This window comes from Balaenoptera musculus, chromosome 6, assembly GCF_009873245.2.
Source record: "Balaenoptera musculus isolate JJ_BM4_2016_0621 chromosome 6, mBalMus1.pri.v3, whole genome shotgun sequence".
NCBI classification, from domain to species: domain Eukaryota; kingdom Metazoa; phylum Chordata; class Mammalia; order Artiodactyla; family Balaenopteridae; genus Balaenoptera; species Balaenoptera musculus.
In genome coordinates, this window is record NC_045790.1 from 72,692,040 (window position 1) to 72,710,939 (window position 18,900).

The 18,900-nt window shown below is 43.5% G+C and overlaps 1 protein-coding gene across 4 annotated transcripts in view; it reads left to right on the forward strand.

The window, feature by feature from the left end:
* The first annotated feature begins 5,287 nt into the window (after positions 1 to 5,287).
* Positions 5,288 to 18,900, forward strand: part of GCNT1 (glucosaminyl (N-acetyl) transferase 1) — a 58,483-nt gene continuing 44,870 nt past the window's right edge. For 2 of the 4 annotated variants that reach the window (XM_036854670.1, XM_036854674.1), the window contains exons 1-2: positions 5,288 to 5,424; positions 6,248 to 6,367. The gene's annotated coding sequence lies outside the window, so the exon portion shown is untranslated. Of the gene's footprint in view, positions 5,425 to 6,054; positions 6,093 to 6,247; positions 6,368 to 18,900 lie in introns of all 4 variants that reach the window. The other 2 variants (XM_036854671.1, XM_036854673.1) reach the window with 2 other exon arrangements.

The window sequence follows — 18,900 nt, forward strand, 5'->3', positions numbered from 1 at the left end:
TGAACTAGGTAAGATATTTTAAAAGTGTAATGGAAACTCTGATTTCATTAAACTGTTAGTAAAAAGGACTAATTATATAGGACTAAGTAAATTGATGAATATGGTTGTAATTTTTTGATTTTGCCTAAAATATTACTGGCTTTTAATCTGTGTTCATCCATATATAAGGAAATCTTTCCCCCTAAGTATAGTTATGACTCAGGCAGAAAGTTAAAATTAATAGATAGGTCCAACTACAAAGTAGATAACAACAAGGCTAAGGGGCTTAATATTCCCTGCCCAAGGCTGATCAATTCCATTCCACAATCACCTTTTATCGCCCCCATACAGCAGGAAGTAGCTAAGACCGGTCATTGCTCCTTTCCCCACAAGACTGTGGAATGGACATTGACAGTCGGGAACTGTAATAGGGAAGAACAAATCTGACTCCATATTAGACCTGCTTCTTTTATTTTAACCTTTGTATTCTATTGCTTTTGCTACAAGTTCATCACTAAAGAGATGTTGCCTATAGCTAAAAGTATACATAATGGTCCATCTCAGGAAACCCTGTCCCCACGCTTGAATGTTAAACTAGAATATCTTTGTTCAGCTCACAGGGAACATCCTGACCCAGCCCACCTGTGAATGGCTGCAGGAAAGAAGAAATGAACATATCCCCTCCTGAGTCTGCCCAAAACCAGGAGATATTTGCAACAACTTATAACCTATATTGCCTTTTTGTTATTTCTTGGATTAACAGATGCGTGACTGAGCCTCGGATAAAATAATATATAGTTCCATATAAGATCAATGATAGTAATAGTGAAACTCTAGATATGAGAAGAAGCAATAAGAGGGAATATTTTCCTGGACCATAAGAGGCTAGTAAGACAGGAGGTCTGGAGAGTTTTGGCACTAAGGCCTAGTCCAGTGCTAGTACATTGAGTGGCATACCAATGAAACCTTTGCCAGACCTGGGAATGAGCATTCCTAGCACCATGGGATGAAATGGTCATGAAGTGCCCCCAAAACCATAGTCAAATTTATGACCATGAAGGGGCCCTGCCAGCTGAAAATTGACACTTTCCATCTACCTCTCCACTGCAGCTGCTGACCTTCAACACCCCCTGAAAGGAGTTCAGGGTGGAGATCAGGAATGAGGCACTCCGTGCTCTGGGAAAAACTGGCAGAACAGGCCTTCAGATAGATATTTTCAGAAGACTTTAGGAGCCCAAATTCTTGCATCTTCTCATTCTAGAAAAGCATTAAAATCACTAATGGTGACATCTGCTTTGGCCATTGAGGAGAGAAATGCATCTGGAAGTAAAACTGGAGAAGCCACCAGCCATTCTCAAAGCAGTGTCTGCCGGAATAATTGTAACAAGCAGGACCCTGTGGGTAACTCTCTCAAGTTTATGATTAACCTCTCTATCTGAACCTTTATTCCTTTTCCTGTTCAAAACTTGTTCTTCTTCAAGATTGAGGGGTATCAAAGAAAAGGGGGAATTGTAACTGAGCAGGATCCTATGCGGCCTTCCCAGGACAGGCCTTCCCCCATATCCTCTGCTTTAGCTCCTCTCTGAAGTACCTAGATAATAGTATTTGATGCAAATTTCCTGAGTTGTTTTGCGATGTGAACCCACCCCTTCCAAATGGAAGAACTACTTGCTGACCATAAGCACATAGCCCAGGCCTCCTGGAGCCTAAGGACTGATGTTAACCCCTGTGATGCTACCCTGCTGCCTCACCATCAGCCAATCAGAGAACTGTGTACAAGCTGAGCACGTACCCTGCGATCCCCCTTCTCCTGGCCTTTAAAAATGCTTTGCCAAAACTCTTCGGGGAGCTCGAGACTTTTCAGGGCATGAGCCACCTCGTCTTCTTGCATGGCCTTGCAATAAACCTTTCTCTGCTCCAAACTACGACGTTTCAGTTTGTTTAGCTTCACTGTGTGTAGGGCTCACGAACTTGCGTTAACATTTCTTGTTTGTAGAAAAAGGCTACTAGGCCTCCTGAGTTCCAAAGAGCAGACTCAAGCAGTTACCGATTAGGGGAGTGAGGGAATGCAGAAACAAAGGAAAAGCAGTCAAGAAACAATAGTTCAGCAAGAAAACAGAGCGCTAGTTCCTCTTCGAGGGGTATACATAACAATCTGGCATATATCTTTGAATTGTTCTGTAGAAACTAAGAACCCCATCCACCCAGGTGGGGGATGGTGACTACATGCTGACCACAAACAGTAGACCCCAGACTGGTTGGAGTCAGAAGGTTGATTAAGACGCCAGAAACATCACCACCAACCAATCAGAAAAAAGTCCATGAGCTGCAGCCCTCACCCCAAATGTTGCCTTTAAAAACCCTTCCCTGAAAGCCATCAGGGAGTTCAGGTCTTTTGAGCATGAGCTGCCAGTTCTCCTTGCTTAGCACACTGCAATAAATGCTGTACTTTCCTTCACCACAACCAGGTGTCAGGAGATTGGCTTTGCTGTGTGGAGGGTGAGTGAACCCAAGTTCCGTTAGGTAATACTAGTGACAAATTTTATTCACCTTTCATTTTTTCCTAATTAAAATTTTTAAAAATAATATTTAAAATAATATAGCCAAAATATTATCATTTTGACATATAATCAATATTTTAAAATAAATTTAGATATTAAAAATTTTTTTCATATGAAGTCTTCAAAATTGATTGTGTATTTTATGCTTACCACATGTTTCAATGCAGTCCAGACACATTTCATGGGCTCAGTAGCCACATGTGGCTAGTGGCTACCACATTAGACAATACAACTGCTGAGTTTATGCCAAATAGTAGAATTGCTAGGTTATAAGATCTGCGCATTTTATTTCTCTTTTTTTAAGATATAAATGTTTAATGATATGAGTAGATAACTCAAGGGCAAGCAAATTTGATCAGCCCTTTAGAAATTAAAGAGTAGTCTTGTAAGCATACGGGAGGAAAATTTTTCTTTCTCCCCTTCTAGGTTCTTTGGCTGGCTTAATAATTTAATTGACACAAGACATTAACAGGAGAAAAACAAACAAAAGTTTATAACACATATACATGGGAAAGGCCCAGTAAAATTGAGTAATTTCCCCAACTGGCGCAAGTCCTCACCTTAAATACCATCTTCAGCTAAAGACAAAAGAAGATGGGTGGAGTAGGGGGACAGTCACTTTGAGCAGTTATCAAAAAAAGAAAAACACACAAAAACACACAGTAAACAAAAGGAACATTGTGCTGCATTGATAAGAGGTTTGGTCTTCCCCCCTCTTCCGAGTAGAGGGAGGGAGATACCCTCACAAAGGGTGATTTCCCTTATATATAAAAATATCTTTACAAAAGGGTAACTTTTACAGTACTTAGTTTCCAGAGCTTCTCTTGTGTCTCAGTTTCTTAAAAATAACCAGTTTAAAATGATCCTTGTGCCCAAGAGGCATATTTTGGGGTGGCATATTCTGCTCCCCTAAATAGGAATACTAAGTATTGACAATTAAAAACAAACTTAAAATATTCTTGATGTAAGCACAGTAAATAAAAAACTGGTCAAGTGAGGATGGAGGAAACATGTTTAGTCTAGTGGAAAGAAGTGACAGGCTTAGTTTCAAACACTGAATTAATAAAATTTATGAATTTAATTTCATAATGCAGTATTAAGGTTTTAGCATAATTGACTTCACAATGGCTTTACTTAAGGAATTAAAAAATATAATTCTGTCCTTTAGTAAAAAAGGTCATCTGGATTAGCAATAGATTGAAAAAAAAATTGCAATTACTTTTTTTCTAGTTCTGACCAAAATGTAAATTCTGTGTATATTTGCAGAAGATATTTTGGGTTCATACTTTTGTTTCCATGATAAAAATATAAACCACGCTTAAAAGCGGTTCATGAACAAGGAGCTCCCCTTGTTCTAGGTCTTGCACAGAACGCATTAAGAAGATTCTTAAATAAGGTGAAAGCAAGATGTTCCAAGATTATCATTGGAGGAGGAATCTCCTCAGGGAAGAGGCAAGATTTACCTTCCCCCAGGAATATTTTACTAGTGACTCCACCATTGTCAGTACAGCTGACCTGCATGGTCCTGCTTCGCCCAGCAACACTCTGGCACAGGGGTGGGGAGGAGTTGAGTCCAGAGCACTCCTCCCAGAATATTCCAACGTCTAGAAGAGAAAAGGCCAGGTGTTCATAAAAGAGACAGGTGGGTTAACGTGACACCTGTGTGCTGTGCAGTGTGGCAGATTTATGCTCCACTTACTGGGCACTGTCAGCCTCTGCTTTGTGTGGACGTGTGTATACAGCTAACCCTGTGCCTAGGGCATCTAATCTCATCAAGACCAAAGCCCAAGAAGATGAGCTTCAGATACTCAGTGCTTCCCGGCCCTGCTCTCTGTGTTCACGCGTCTCCCGTGAGCAATGACCTCCTTTCCTCAGAATGGTGGACACCAGGCAAGCCTCCTGTTACAGGGAAGCCCACCCACTAACAAGGTCTCAGCTTTACCCTACAGCTCCAGCAGGACCCTGTGGGCAGGGAAGTGACTGTGTATCCAGTTAGTTCCTTCATTTTTTTCAGTACATATGTGTTGAATGAATAAGTGATATGAAGATAAGTAAGAACCTGTTCTGCGCTCCAGGAGTTAAAAATTCAACGGAAGAAAACACGTACACAATATTCCTCTTGCTGCAAGGGAGATTGTGCGGACTTTTATGATTGACACAATGCTACGGGCAATGAGGGCAGGAGAGAGGTGCTTTCTACTTTGCATAGCATTGAGGATTGTTCCACAATTTAATTTAATTTTAGTTTTCATGTGAAAATGCACACGAATGTAATGAGTTTTTTAAAATGCTAAATTTAGTAAGCAAAGCTCATCAGGGGAAAAAAAAACTACACGGTCACCTCTAAACTTTAACATGATGTAAAGAGTCTTAGCATTAATTTTTTTTCTTTTTCGTTATAAAACCTATTTTTATTTTTAAAATCAGAGAAGACAGCGCTTCCCGCGTTTCCTGCCTCCGAGGAACGGGGTATAAAAAACCCCACTCACGTGCCCAGTCCTCACGCGGTTCTCCCAACTAAGAACCCGGGCCAATCTGAGGAAGCAGAGAGAGGACGCACGCGGAGTCCAGCCCTCCGCCCAGACCACGGAAACGCCCTGAGGGTGTGCTGACCTCTGCCGGGTGGCCCGAGGCGCCTGCAAGAGCAGAGGTGGGCGAGGCGGGCGAGGCCCATGAGGCCGGCTAGGCGGGGATGCGCTGGGCGGGGCCTAGAGGGGCGGCCCGAGGGGCGTGGCGCGCGGGCGCGCGGATGGGCGGCCCGAGGCCGGGCGGCGAGGTCCTCCAGCGCCACCGGCGCAGCGCAGTGTAGCGTAACGCCAGGCGAGGAGCGTACCGGCGCGGCCCAGCACCTTCCAGCGTCCTCGGGACCAGGCGCTCGCTGCTGGTAACTAACTCCCTACGAGGTCCCTGCTCGGCTGCCTGGCTGCAGGGGAGGAAAGGGGAAGGATAGGCTGGAGGGAGGGAGCCGGGTCTTAGCCAGGACCCCGCTACTCCGAGCCGGGTCAGCTCTGCCGGGGAAGGGGAAGCGTAGCCGGGGCAGGAGAAAGAGGACGCGCGGTGGGAATCGGTTTCGAGCTTGTGTGCCCGGGGCCGGGGATGGTGCAGGGCGACCCTGCCTCGACCCTACTCTTCCGTCCGGTCAGGGGAGCCTGGGGCTAGGACTCTGGTTCCCAGTGTCACCTGGAAGCCACTTTTTCTGGTCTCTTTCCCCCTGGTCCACGTAGCGAGTAGGAGCTTAGGAATCGGAGTTGGCGGCTGCGGGCGTGGATAGTCAGGGAGCGAACAGTTAGTCATTGTTGTCCCTTCGGGCCAGAGGCTTTAACTTCATTTAATCCTAACTGTAGCCCTGCGGAGAGGCATTTATTACCCCCATTCTACTGAAAAAGAAGCCTACTCCAGGATAATAAATGACTCACCCTGGGGCAAACCACTGGAAAAGAGACGCTACTCAAGGGCTCTGAAGCCCTCACGCGTCTCCCCATCTTCCTGTTCCCTCTCTATCCTTCACGCCAAGTCTAGGAAACGAGTGCTGCTGAGTCTATGATGAAACAGGTGATTCTTCTTAAACTCATTCTACTCCCTTCCTCGGTTTCTTTTTGGTTTTGTGTTGTTAGCACCCAATTTCTGATTTAAATGTTTCCAATTTTTGTTTATTAGCTTTTAAGGTGGAAGAAGCTCTCCCTCACAGCTCTTTTCCCCCCTTGCAGCCCTTTCTCTGGACGCCGAGCAAAACACAGGCACCCCTGCCTGCTACACACTTCTCATCTTTCCCGTTGGATGAGGTCGCTTGTAGGTCCAGCCTCGGCCTTAGGGCTGCCCGGTTGGAGGTGAGTCTTGTATCACCTGGCATCCTGCACACCCTTGGCTTTGTGATTTCTTTTTAGAGAGAAGAGAATCTTCATTTTAGAATTAGTAGGACAAGAGGCAAATTGGGAAGATATACAGTGTTCAGAGAAAGCATGGTCTGCATTTGGTGAGGGGTAGGTGAGGCATCTGGTCAGGGACTTGCATGCTCCTCTGGGGCATTCTGCCCCCCTTTTAGAGCTGTTCTGAAAGGCAGATTTGTTTTATAAAGGGGAGGAGGAGGGCTGAATGGTTGTTAAAGATCAGTGTAAATTACCTGCTAGGAACCCAGGCAGTTCCAATCAAGCCCCCCTGCCAGAGGATTTGGTAACAGATTTCAGTTAGGGCAAGAAGGAAAATGCGGGCTCTGTGGCTCTCTGCTGTTGCTTAATGGATTTTTTGCAGGCCTTCAGGATGGTAGTTCTGGGAAGATTTTGAGTTCTCAGAAGTGGCTAACTCCTCTATGTTTAAAAACAATGTAATATACGGTCAATTTACTTTTACTCAGTTTTATTGATAGATGAAAGAAGTTTTGTTTGTTTGTTTGATTTCCCTGTTTCATGGTGAGGGTGTAAAGGTTCCTGTCAGCTCCTCTGCCTTTGCTTCAGCCTGACCTTGGAAAGAGCCTTCTCAGCCTTGGCCCTTCCATTCTTCATTAATTATAGTTCATCCTTGATTAATTATAGGACTGCTTCAAATCACTAGTTACTTCTTTTCCATTTGCAATTTAGTCGCTTAACACTAAGGAAAATGTTTTTCTTGAGAACTATCAACTATTTACAAAATGAAATCAACAGATTTACAGGCAGGGAGCAAGTAATGTGTGGGGAGAGCTAAATGGACCTTGATTGGTCCCAGATGACCTGCAGAGGACCTGTCAACACCTGGGTGGGTATCGGCCATTTCCTCCCTATAACTGTGCAGGAATTCTGGCCCAATGTGACCAGAGCTCCCCCACCCAATAACTGAAAAATCTTTATTAAAAAATATGTAAAAAGGGACTTTAAATATTGGCTCTTTTTTTTTCTTTTTTAAAACACAAGAAATCAAATCAAATTTGGTTCATGCTGCATCATCTGTTTTCAAATCTCTTAGAAACTGCTATACCTGGTGATCACATTCTCAAGTGAATGAAAAATTCTGACCTATGATGTATATATTGTACATTTTTCATGAAATGAGGTGGTAGGAAACAAATTAATACTATTGAAAATGATCTCTTCTGAATCTCAATTTCTCTTTTCTATGAAGTGTACATTAGTGTAGCTGCATTGAGGAAAGTAGTCTTTTTTGGACCAACCAAGGAATTTTGTTACTGTTTATTCATGGTTCTAGCTCAGGATGTCAGATGCCTTACTCCCTGCCTTAAAAAGGGAGTTCCCAAATGACTATTCTTATAAATCTGGTCTTTCTCCTGGGGCCCGTCTGTACTTTTAACCACAATGGTTTTGACACAGGAGGCATGGCTTCAGGTTGTCATATGTCCTTTTGCCTATCTGTAGCAAACGCATGTACGCTGAGACCAGAGTTTCTCAACTTCGGGACTTTTGACATTTTTGGCCAGATAATTTCCTGTTGGGATTGTCTTGTGCATTGTAAGATGTGTAGCAGTGTCCCTGGCTTGACTCACTGGATGCCACCAGTCCCCTCCGTCTAGGTTTTTTTTTTTTTTTTTAACTTAAGTAATTAATTAATTTGGCTGCGACAGATCTTAGCTGCGGCACGCGAGCTCTTTGTTGTGGTGCGGGGGCTTCTCTCTAGTTGTGGCGCTCTGGCTCTAGAGCACAGGGGCTCAGTAGTTGCGGCGTGTGGGCTTAGTCGCCCCCGTGGCACGTGGGATCTTAGTTCCCCAACCAGGGATCAAACCTGGGTCCTCTGCATTGGAAGGCGGAGTCTTAACCACTGGATCACCAGGGAAGTCCCCCCTCCATCTAGTTATAACAACCAAAAATGTCTCCAGACATTGCCAAATGTCCCCTGGGGAACAGAGTCACCCAGTTGAGAAAAACATGCACCAATAGTTAAAATGCTCTAGATGTTTATTAACTAAACTGTATACTAAACACAGTTAACTTTAAACTTCTAATGAGTAGAGAAGCTATTGGTAAAGTTTAAACATCTGACATTTAAAATATTTTTATAATAAAGATGACTAAACCAGTGTTCTTCGTGAATGGCCACGTGTATTCTGCCAGGTTTTATCGCCAAAGAAATCTCAAGTGTTTGATGCAGCTGTTAAATTTCTAAAGTTTAAAATGTGGAAGCTAAAACGGGGTTATACAGCAGTTTTCATTTTTCTCTTTAGTGTGCTCATTGTCTTTCAGTTTTTTTTTAAGGTGATGGAGTATCAGTGGACCATGGTTATTGATTTGAAAAAATTGACACAATCCCTAATATTAGAACAACAAACAAAAAATTTTAAGCAAAAATTTTAAAAGAGAGACTCAATCTAAGTCATGTTCAGAGTGGAATTTAGTTGTAAAAGAAATTTAAAACTTTTTACCTAACAGCAATAACTAGGACAACCATGTGTTTCTGTAGTCTGAGATGTCCTAATTTTATAAAAGAGAATGCTAAGTAATATATGATATTGTTTATCAGAAGGAAAAATGTCCTGCAAGTATAATCCTCTTTTTTTAGACCATGGGAGGTTGAAAACATTGCCCTGGTTATAAACGATGCATCCTTAGAGAAATCAGACTAATTTGTAAGACTCAGGACTGGCTACATAATTTGTGGGGCCCCTTGTTTAAATATTATGAAGAATTTCAGGGTGGCGACAGACAGCGCTAAGCAAAGCTCAGGGTCCTGTGCAACAGCACACAGGAAACTGGCCCTGGTAAAACTCTGTCCATAGCTCAAAAGAGGATTGTGGTTACAAATGCAAATCCAGAGAAGTGTTCCTGCTGCCATGAAGCACCCAGAATTTCTGATTCTTTGATTGTCCAAATATTTCCAATCAGGAGTCTATGTGTATTTGATAAGCAGTGCACTAAATTTACTACGAACTTCCTCCCATGATTAATTTTTCTTTTGCTAAAGAGGGAGCCAGATAGTTTGCGAGGGACCTGGGCACCTGCACCTGTTTACTCATTGAACAGCTATTTACTGAGCACCTGTTGGATGCCAGGCATTGTCAGCTCTGGGGCTACAGCTGTGAATGGGATAGAGGGTCCCTGCCTTTATGAACCATTTAGTCTAGTGGCTGGTTGGTGGGGGGCAGGGGGCTGACTAGCACATAGTCACACAGGCAATCACAGTCATAAGTGGTACTTCAGAAAAGCACAGATGTCCAGAGAACATTTAACCTGGGGACCTAACCTAGTTTAGGGGAGGGAATTACTCAGGGTAGGTCCACCTAAAAAGAGACATTTAAAATGAGGCCTTAAAAATTAGAAGGAAGTAGTCAGGTGAATTAGGGTTTAAAGTTCCCGGCTGAAATGGTTGAGACCAAGGAAGGAACGTGGCTTGGGATGAGGCCTCTTGGGTCATTTTTTGGACTTTGGACTTTAATGAAAAGGTAGGGAGATCTCATTGAAAGCTTTCAAATGGGAGATGAGATGATTAGATTTGGGTTTAAAAAATGATATCGTCACTGCTGTGTTTGGAGGGGTAAGCCCTGTTGGCATATACAGTGCCTTTGTGCAAACCAGAAAAAGGCTTCCCTTCTGGGTGGACCAATTAGAAAAGGTGTACTGTTTGTCCCACCAGATCAGGCCTAAAGGTAGCCCCCTGAGCCAGTCACTTTGTGTGGGCACAGCCTGTGCAGTCATATGCGGCTACCGCGGGGAGGGGGAGAATTGGGTGCAATAGTGCAAAGGCTTTTCAGGCACCCAGGGATAGAGGGGGGGCTTGGGAGGGAGGGAGAGAGGGAGAGAGACATTGAGTTTGTAGTTAAAAATCAGTAAGAAGGTAGTGACTATTTGGATATAGTTGATAGAGAGGGAGGTATCAAGGATGATTTAAAAGTTTGGCATAAATACCTGAGTGGGGTAGGATGGTGAAACCATTTATGGTTGAAGGCACTAGAGGAGGAGTGGGTTGGTACAGGGTGGGAGAGGGAAGGTAATTCCATTCATATCTGTTTGCTTGTGAGACGTCCAGGTGGAGTCAGGGAGTAGGCAACGGGAACTCCTGAAAGAGATCTGGGGTGGAAATGACATGTTTGGGAGGTATTGCATATGAAAAAGATCCTCCAGTGCTCCGCTAGCTCAGTCTGTCAGAGCATGAGATGCTTAAAAAAGATCATCCAAAGAGGGGTGTAGAATGAGAAGCGGAGGGGGCTGGTCCTGGAGAATTTGATCATTGTGCTCGGATGAAGAGGAGAAATTGGTTAAGACTGAGAAGCCAGGTACACCTGCGGGGTAGGGAGGAAATATGGGGTCTGTGGCCCACTCTTTGCTTGTTTCTTTTTGGCTTGTTTTTTCAAATTGAGATTGAAGAAACTTGAACGTATTCTGATGCTGTTGGGAAGTTTCTAGCAGAGATGGGAGAGGCTGAGGATGTGGGAGTGAGAAGGGACCCTAGGTAGCCTCAGGATGAGACTGGTCACTAGAAAGACCAAGTAATTAAGAGGGTTGGAACTTTTCAGCCCCACACGGTGACCTCTGGGAAGGGGAGGAGGTGCTAGGGATTGGGTTATAAAAACACTGGAACAACACCGTTTGGAGAGCTTCTGGGTTGCTGCACACATCAAGGTGCTGAGCAGGGGTAGTCTGCCGGGAGGAGAAGCCAGGAAGCTCGGCACCCGTTCCCCTATACCTTGCCCTATGTATCTCTTCCTTTTGGCTGTTGCTGAGTTGTATGCTTTCTAATAAACTGTAGTAGTAAGTAAAGTGTTTTCTGGAATCCTAGCTGTGCTAGCAAATTTTTGAACCTGGGGTTGGGGTGTCATGAGAAACGCTGAATTCATGGAACCCCCAAATTTATAATTTGCCTGGGCACCCCATTTGCAGCTGATGACTGAAGTGCGGGCAGTCTTGTGGGACTGAGCCCTTAATCTGTGGGGTCTGGGCTGACTCCAGCTAGTTCGTGACAGAATTGAACTGAATGGTTGAGTACCCAGTTGGTGTCAGAATTGGTGGGCGTCAGGAGGAAAAACCCCGCATTTGGTGTCAGAAGTGTTGTAAAAAGCACCTCAGCCCCACGTACCTGAAATAGCCTCTTACTACCTTTTTTTCAAATCATTTCCCACCTTTCACCTTATACTTTTTTTTTTCTTTTTTTTAAGATGATTAACAGCAGGATTTGCAGTGTTTGAGAATCAATTGAAATATGACTTTATAGCTACTTTTTAAAATTTATTTATTTTTATTTATTTATTTTTAGCTGTGTTGGGTCTTCGTTTCTGTGTGAGGGCTTTCTCTAGTTGCGGCAAGCGGGGGCCACTCTTCATCGCGGTGCGCGGGCCTCTCACTATCGCGGCCTCTCCTGTTGCGGAGCACAGGCTCCAGACGCGCAGGCTCAGTAGTTGTGGCTCACGGGCCCAGTTGCTCCGCGGCATGTGGGATCTTCCCAGACCAGGGCTCGAACCCGTGTCCCCTGCATTAGCAGGCAGATTCTCAACCACTGCGCCACCAGGAAAGCCCTCACCTTATACTTGATGACTAAAGGCATTAATGCTCACCTGAGAGCTTATTTTGATGGACATCAAGGCCCCTGGGGTGGGGGGGAGGCTTCTGGAGGGGAAGGGTCTTCCCAGGCTCCCTCCTCAATGTGCAGGTACATGTCCAAGTTCTCAATGTTGACTATACATTAGGAACACTTGGGAGCTTTAAAAATTCCTGCCACTCAGGTCAAACTGCAGACCAATTCCATCGAATCTCAGGGAGGGGGATCGGTATTCTTGGAAAGCTCCCCGGTAGTTCCAACATGTGTACAGCCAAGGTTGAGAGCCACTCCCTCGGCTACCAGACCATTTAAAGCCATTCTGCCCCATTGAGCTCCAGCCTATTACCTGGAATTTACTGTATTTGCCTATTGTGTAAGAACAATTAGGTTGAGACCATTATGAACGAAATAGATTGGCATCCAAAGCAGGAGGCAAATGACGATTCTGTGGGGGTGTTGAAGGAAAGTATAAGACCTTCTATTTATAATTTTGTAAATATTTAAGAAGGAAACCAAGCTGTCTTAATAGTTAAAGTCTGTGTTGCCAGTGGTGCCTTCTGGATCTGCTATCCTGTGCGAGGAGTGTGATTTCCTAAGGAGGAGGAGGAGGCTGGGATTCCTCGCCCAGGTGGGGCCCTCCTCACCTCGCCCTTAAGCATATTGTGAAGTGTTGCAATTTGCCAGTGACAGGGTATCATTGAGTTATGTAGTTGTTTTATCAACCCAAAGGCTTTAAATCACGGCATCTCTCAAACAGTGAACTGAGACTTAGCTGTGAGTGGGTTACAGGTGTCCTGAGATTTGATTCTCAGCCACGGGAGCTGAAGTTGAGCATTCGCCTCGTTGGATGTGTGTCAGGGCATGAGAGAGAATTGCAGCTTCAGGTGGTGGATGCTTTACCATCCTTTATAATGCTCTGGGGAGGGAGCGTGACCATCTTCGCACCACTCAGCATCCCTGGTTCTCTTCCTGGCACCCACCTAAGAGTGGTTGAGTTTACAGGTGTCTGCATCTTTTTTTTAACAAAAGACAAGGTTTCCAGATTTGCTGCCCTTTCCCAGTTTTGCTGTGCCTGTCAGTAGTTGCAGCTACTTTGGAGAGCAGGAACAATCCAAGATAAGTGTGAAATTCTCACAAGGAGAGGGGGAGTGACTGCTTTTCAGAAGAAATTTATGCTACAGAGGCATTTGGAGATAACCATTTGGAAAACGTTTGCATTAGGATGTGAACATGTTGCCAAGAAATATGGTAGATTTGTGAGTTATCAAAACTCTCCCCCAAAGAAAAAACTTTTTATTTTTATTTTATTTATTTATTTATTTAAAATTAATTAATTAATTAATTTTTATTTTTGGCTGAGTTGGGTCTTTGTTGCCGCGCACGGGCTTTCTCTAGTTGCGGCGAGCGGGGCTACTCTTCGTTGTGGTGCGCGGGCTTCTCATTGCGGTGGCTTCTCTTGTTGCAGAGCACGGGCTCTAGGCCCGTGGGCTCAGTCGCTGTGGCTTGCAGGGGCTTAGTTGCTCCGCCGCGTGTTGGATCTTCCCGGACCAGGAGTCGAACCCGTGTCCCCTGCATTGGCAGGCGGATTCTTACCCGCGCCCCCTGCAGTGGAAGCGTGGAGTCTCAACCACTGGACCGCCAGGGAAGTCCCAGAAAAAACTTTTAAAAACTTGGAAACAGAATTGTCTACCTGTTAAAATGTTTTAGGTGAAGAATATCAGTAAGTTTTGAATCTATTTGTTGAATTTATAAAAATGTGACACCTGAGACTAATTGCAAGAACGACTGATTGAAACTTTACCAGTTGAATCTCATCAAGGAGCTTTTTATAATTGGTCAATAGACAGAAAAGTATCAGGATTTGGGAAGCAGAGCTAAGTGTGTTCTGCTGTTTTTCCAGTGTATCCCTGTCACCCCAGACAACCATTAAAGCAAAATGTTACAGTACAGTGAGCTTGGAAGCAGTCATTCAAGCGCTGGATCGCAAAGTAATTGGGGGTTTTCAAAAATAGTGAAGCATATTTAATATATTGCTTTCATTACAAATATTAATAAAAATTTGTAGTGAGCAAGAACTCTTGTGCCCTAAGTGACTAAGCTAATAGGTTTTATTTCCTCTTGCGCCACCTTTTTGTTTTGTAATGCACATCATTTAAGGTACATATGTACAGTAGTACATGTAATTATTAAAGAAATATACATATATTGAAGGTACTTAAAGCTTTTACTCTTAGTATTTGTAGTAAAAATTTTGCAAGCTTATCATTAAAAACTTTGAGTCAAACTGCTGTGTCTCTCCTCCCCCCCGCCACACACATAGGACAGTCTGAAAACTTGCTTTCCTTGTAAACTTTAATCTAAAACTGCCTCTTTCCCATGATACGCTCCTGTAGCTCACTCAGTGGAAAATAAAACTGCTATTAGAGTAAAAATAAGTGCTCAAACTCTGGAAGGAATTGAATGCTGTGTCTTGTTTCCCTTGAAATGTGTACATTAAACTTCCTTTAAACAAGCCACTTTGAACACTTTAAAAAACAAGCACAAAAAGCCATGGAACTTCGAGAAATCTTGTCGTCAGCCCTTTGCTCTGGGACAGGTAAATGCTTTAAGTCATGTGGCTTCCCTTTCACTAGCCACGTCATTGCTGTTGTCCGTGCAACCGTACAAGCCAGTTTGGGTATTTTTGGCAAGCAGAGATTGGTGGAGGGCTGCAGTTCTCTGGGCAGGTGAAGGTTAAAACGCCAGTCCAGGTCAGCTGTGTCCTGTCTTGGGGCTCTGATTGCCTCTCCCGCAAAAGGTTGACTTGAGGCACAGGGTGTCAGACATTCCAGCAGGATTCAGCTGACCATCATCATGTTGCAGTCAGGTAATCACGAATTTTCTGGAATCAGCAGCTGGACCCAGTAATGCTCCCAGGGCACCATCCCAGGCTGTTCGACTTGCCAGGCTTATGTGTCCTTTGGATGTAAGCGTAGGACGTGCCTCTAGAATATCCCTAACCCATCCACATAGACGGAGCATCCTGATCTCATCTTTGTCCACTCTGCTCAAATGCCCTGTTAATCAAAGTCATTAGCTTCACCCAGGAAGATTCAGTTCTAACACTCCTGCTAATTAACAAAACCTCTGGTTTGCAGTGAAAATACCTGAAGCACTCGTAGTAGCTGCCACTAGAGTGCGGCTGTCCCAGGAATGTGTTCCTGTTTAGGGCTCTTGACCTCTCTAGCTCCCAGGTATAGATGAAAACCAGCACATTTACATCTTACTGGCTCTGCTGAAGTATTTTAAAAGTACACTGTAGTCAACCTAACAATATTGTGTTGATTGCCTTTTATCAGAGAACTTGCAAGTTCCCTGAAAATAGGCATGGCTATAAAAATACAAGATTTTCAGGACTTCCCTGGCGGTCCAGTGGTTAAGACTCCACGTTCCCAATGCAGGGGAACCCTGGTCGGGGAACTAAGATCCTGCATGCTGCACAGCCCGGCCCAAAAAAAAAAAAAAAAAAAACCAAGATTTTCAAACACATGCACAAATCAAAATGAGTGCCTTTGAACACCTTGTTTGGTATCCATGAAAGCAGGACCCTGTGGAGCCCTCCCAAGTACAAAGCCTTTCCATGCCCCACCACTTCTTGTTGTAGGGAAAAGATTTTAGCCTCCTAGACCTTCCCTGAGTTCCAAAGGTCAGATTCAAATAGTTACTACTTAGAGGACGGAGGGAATGCAGAAACAAAGGAAAGGCAGTCAAGGAACAAATAGTGCAGCCATCAGTCAGGGGGCCCTGGTTTCTCCTGAAGGGATCTCTGATCTCTTTTACGGGAACTAAGGCCCCTCACCCAGGTGGAGGGTGGTAACTTCAGGCCCGTGGGCCCCAGACTGGTTGGAACCAGAAGGCTGATGGTTGAGATTGTTGGAACTCCACCCTGTTGCCTCACCACCAACCAATCAGAGGAAGGGCACACACCCTGCAGACCTGCCCCCCAAAGTTTGCCTAAAAAAAACTGTTTCCCCAAAACCGTCGAGGAGTTTGGGGTTTTTTGAGCATTGGCAGCCCCGGACTCCTTGTCTGGTGCCTTACAATAAAGGCTGAATTTTCCTTCACCATAACCCAGTGTCAGTAGATTGGCTTTACTGTGCACAGATGCATGGACCCAAGTTTGGTTCTGTAACATCCTTAGACGTTTCTGGTTTTTTTGAGGATTAGCCTCTGCTAAATTGGACCCATTAGGAAAGAGACCAGTGTTTGATGGTAGATGTGATTTTGGAACATGGTGAAAGTCAGCGTTACAAGGTAGATTGATCATGCTTAGTAGTACCATTTTGGGGAGGTGGGGTAGGGAGGTTAAAAATAAAGTGTAAATGTAAGAAAATAATACACTAGATTTCTTGTTGGGCTCATATAGAGACTTTTTTTTCTTTCTTTTTTTGGTTATGAAATTTGACCTGTATTGAAAGGGGATGGAAGAAAAGAAAAGAAGTGAAGTTTGATGGCCATTAACCACACAGGAATCAGATTTCCCGTTTGGGTTTGTGTGGCCGGCCCTTCCTATCTCCCCCGCCCCCATTCCCCTCCCCCACCAAATTGAGTTGAGGCAAAGCAGTAGAGTGTAAAAACGCACATTCTGACAGGGTGAAGTTCAGGGTGAACGCTCAGCCTTTCCACTCACAGTTGACCCTTAGAAAAGTCACTTGTGCCCCTGGGCCCCAGCTTCTTCGTGAGCTAAAGAGGAGAGTGGGGCTTGGGACTAGCTGGATTTTTTATGGTTGTAATCTGCTGCTCTAAAATGTGTTCTTGGTCAAATTTGAGAAATTCTGAATACCCTGTCCCTTGTACCTGTCTTTAAATATTCATGGTGAGCATTACCATCTTGAGAGCTATTAGAAGGAAGAAGCCCGGGAGTACAGCATCTTGTCCAACTTTCTTTCTGACCACATTTCTCATAATTTATTGGACCACAGGATCCACCTGACCCCCACAACCTAGTAACTGCCCACCAGAGCTGGTGTTTCTAGCAGGACTAGATGCATTCTCAAGTTTCTTGCAGCTCTACAATGGATGAATTGTTTCCAAAATAGTTTTTTACTGTATTGACCAAGCCTATAATTTCCCGCAGAAGGCTCAGCAAGTAACCTTTGTGTGAACTCTTTGAGATCAGGAAGATGCATTATTTGTGATTGTATTTTTCCCCTAGAACCTATATGATAGGTTTTGTATAATAGCTTTTTGTATAACACAGTGTTTTGTATGATAGCTGCTTGTGTGGAATTAAGTGTATTCAGGTATTTGTCAATAAACTTGAGATACAGTTTCTTATTTGGGGGGCGGGGTGTCTGAAAAAAGTTAGATATGAATTAAAGATTTGAACAATGTCCAGATGAGGAAATATAAACAATAATAATGAATAAATTGCTAATGTTCATTGAAGGCTCATTATGTATCAAGTATAGTGTAAGTACATTACAGGTTGGCTCACTTATTCTCTATAAAAACTAATGTATGTATGATCCTTAACCCAAATAAATTGCTTAAAATTATTATTTTTTAACATCTTTATCAGAGTAGAATTGCTTTACAATGGTGTGTTAGTTTCTGCTTTATAACAAAGTGAATCAGCTATACATATACATATATCCTCATATCTCCTCCCTCTTGCGTCTCCTTCCCACCCTCCCTATCCCACCCCTCTAGGTGGTCACAAAGCACCGAGCTGATCTCCCCACGTCACACAGCCGCCTCCCACTAGCTATCTATTTTACATTTGGTAGTATATATAAGTCCATGCCACTCTCTCACTTCGTCCCAGCTTACCCTTCCCCCTCCCCAGGTCCTCAAGTCCATTCTCTATGTCTGCGTCTTTATTCCTGTCCTGCCCCTAGGTTCTTCAGAACCATTTTCTTTTTTTTTTTTAGATTCCATATATATGTGTTAGCATACGGTATTTGTTTTTCTCATTCTGACTTACTTCACTCTGTATGACAGACTCTAGGTCCATCCACCTCACTACAAATAACTCAATTTCGTTTCTTTTTATGGCTGAGTAATATTCCATTTTATATATGTGTCACATCTTCTTTATCCATTCATCTGTCGATGGACACTTAGTTGCTTCCATGTCCTGGCTATTGTAAATAGAGCTGCAATGAACATTTTGGTACATGACTCTTTATGAATTATGGTTTTCTCAGGGTATATGCCCACTAGTGGGATTACTGGGTTGTATGGTAGTTCTATTTTTAGTTTTATAAGGAACCTCCATACTGTTCTCCATAGTGGCTGTATCAATTTACATTCCCACCAACAGTGCAAGAGGGTTCCCTTTTCTCCACACCCTCTGCAGCATTTGTTATTTGTAGAATTTTTGATGATGGCCATTCTGACTGGTGTGAGGTGATACCTCACTGTAGTTTTGATTTGCATTTCTCTAATGATTAGTGATGTTGAGCAGTCTTTCATGTGTTTGTTGGCAGTCTGTATATCTTCTTTGGAGAAATGTCTATTTAGGTCTTCTGCCCATTTTTGGATTGGGTTGTTTGTTTTTTTGATATTGAGCTCATGAGCTGCTTGTAAATTTTGGAGATTAATCCTTTGTCAGTTGATTTATTTACAGATATTTTCTCCCATTCTTTTTTTTTTTTTTCACACACACTGTATTTTATTTTTACAAGAGATAAATAGACTGACACCAAGCATTGTACATGGATGACCACAACAAAAGCAACAATGATTGCAATTACCAATCATGAAACACACTCTTTTCTCCCATTCTGAGGGTTGTCTTTTCATCTTGTTTAGGGTTTCCTTTGCTGTGCAAAAGCTTTTAAGTTTCATTAGGTCCCATTTGTTTATTTTTGTTTTTATTTCCATTTCTCTAGGAGGTGGGTCAAAAAGGATCTTGCTGTGATTT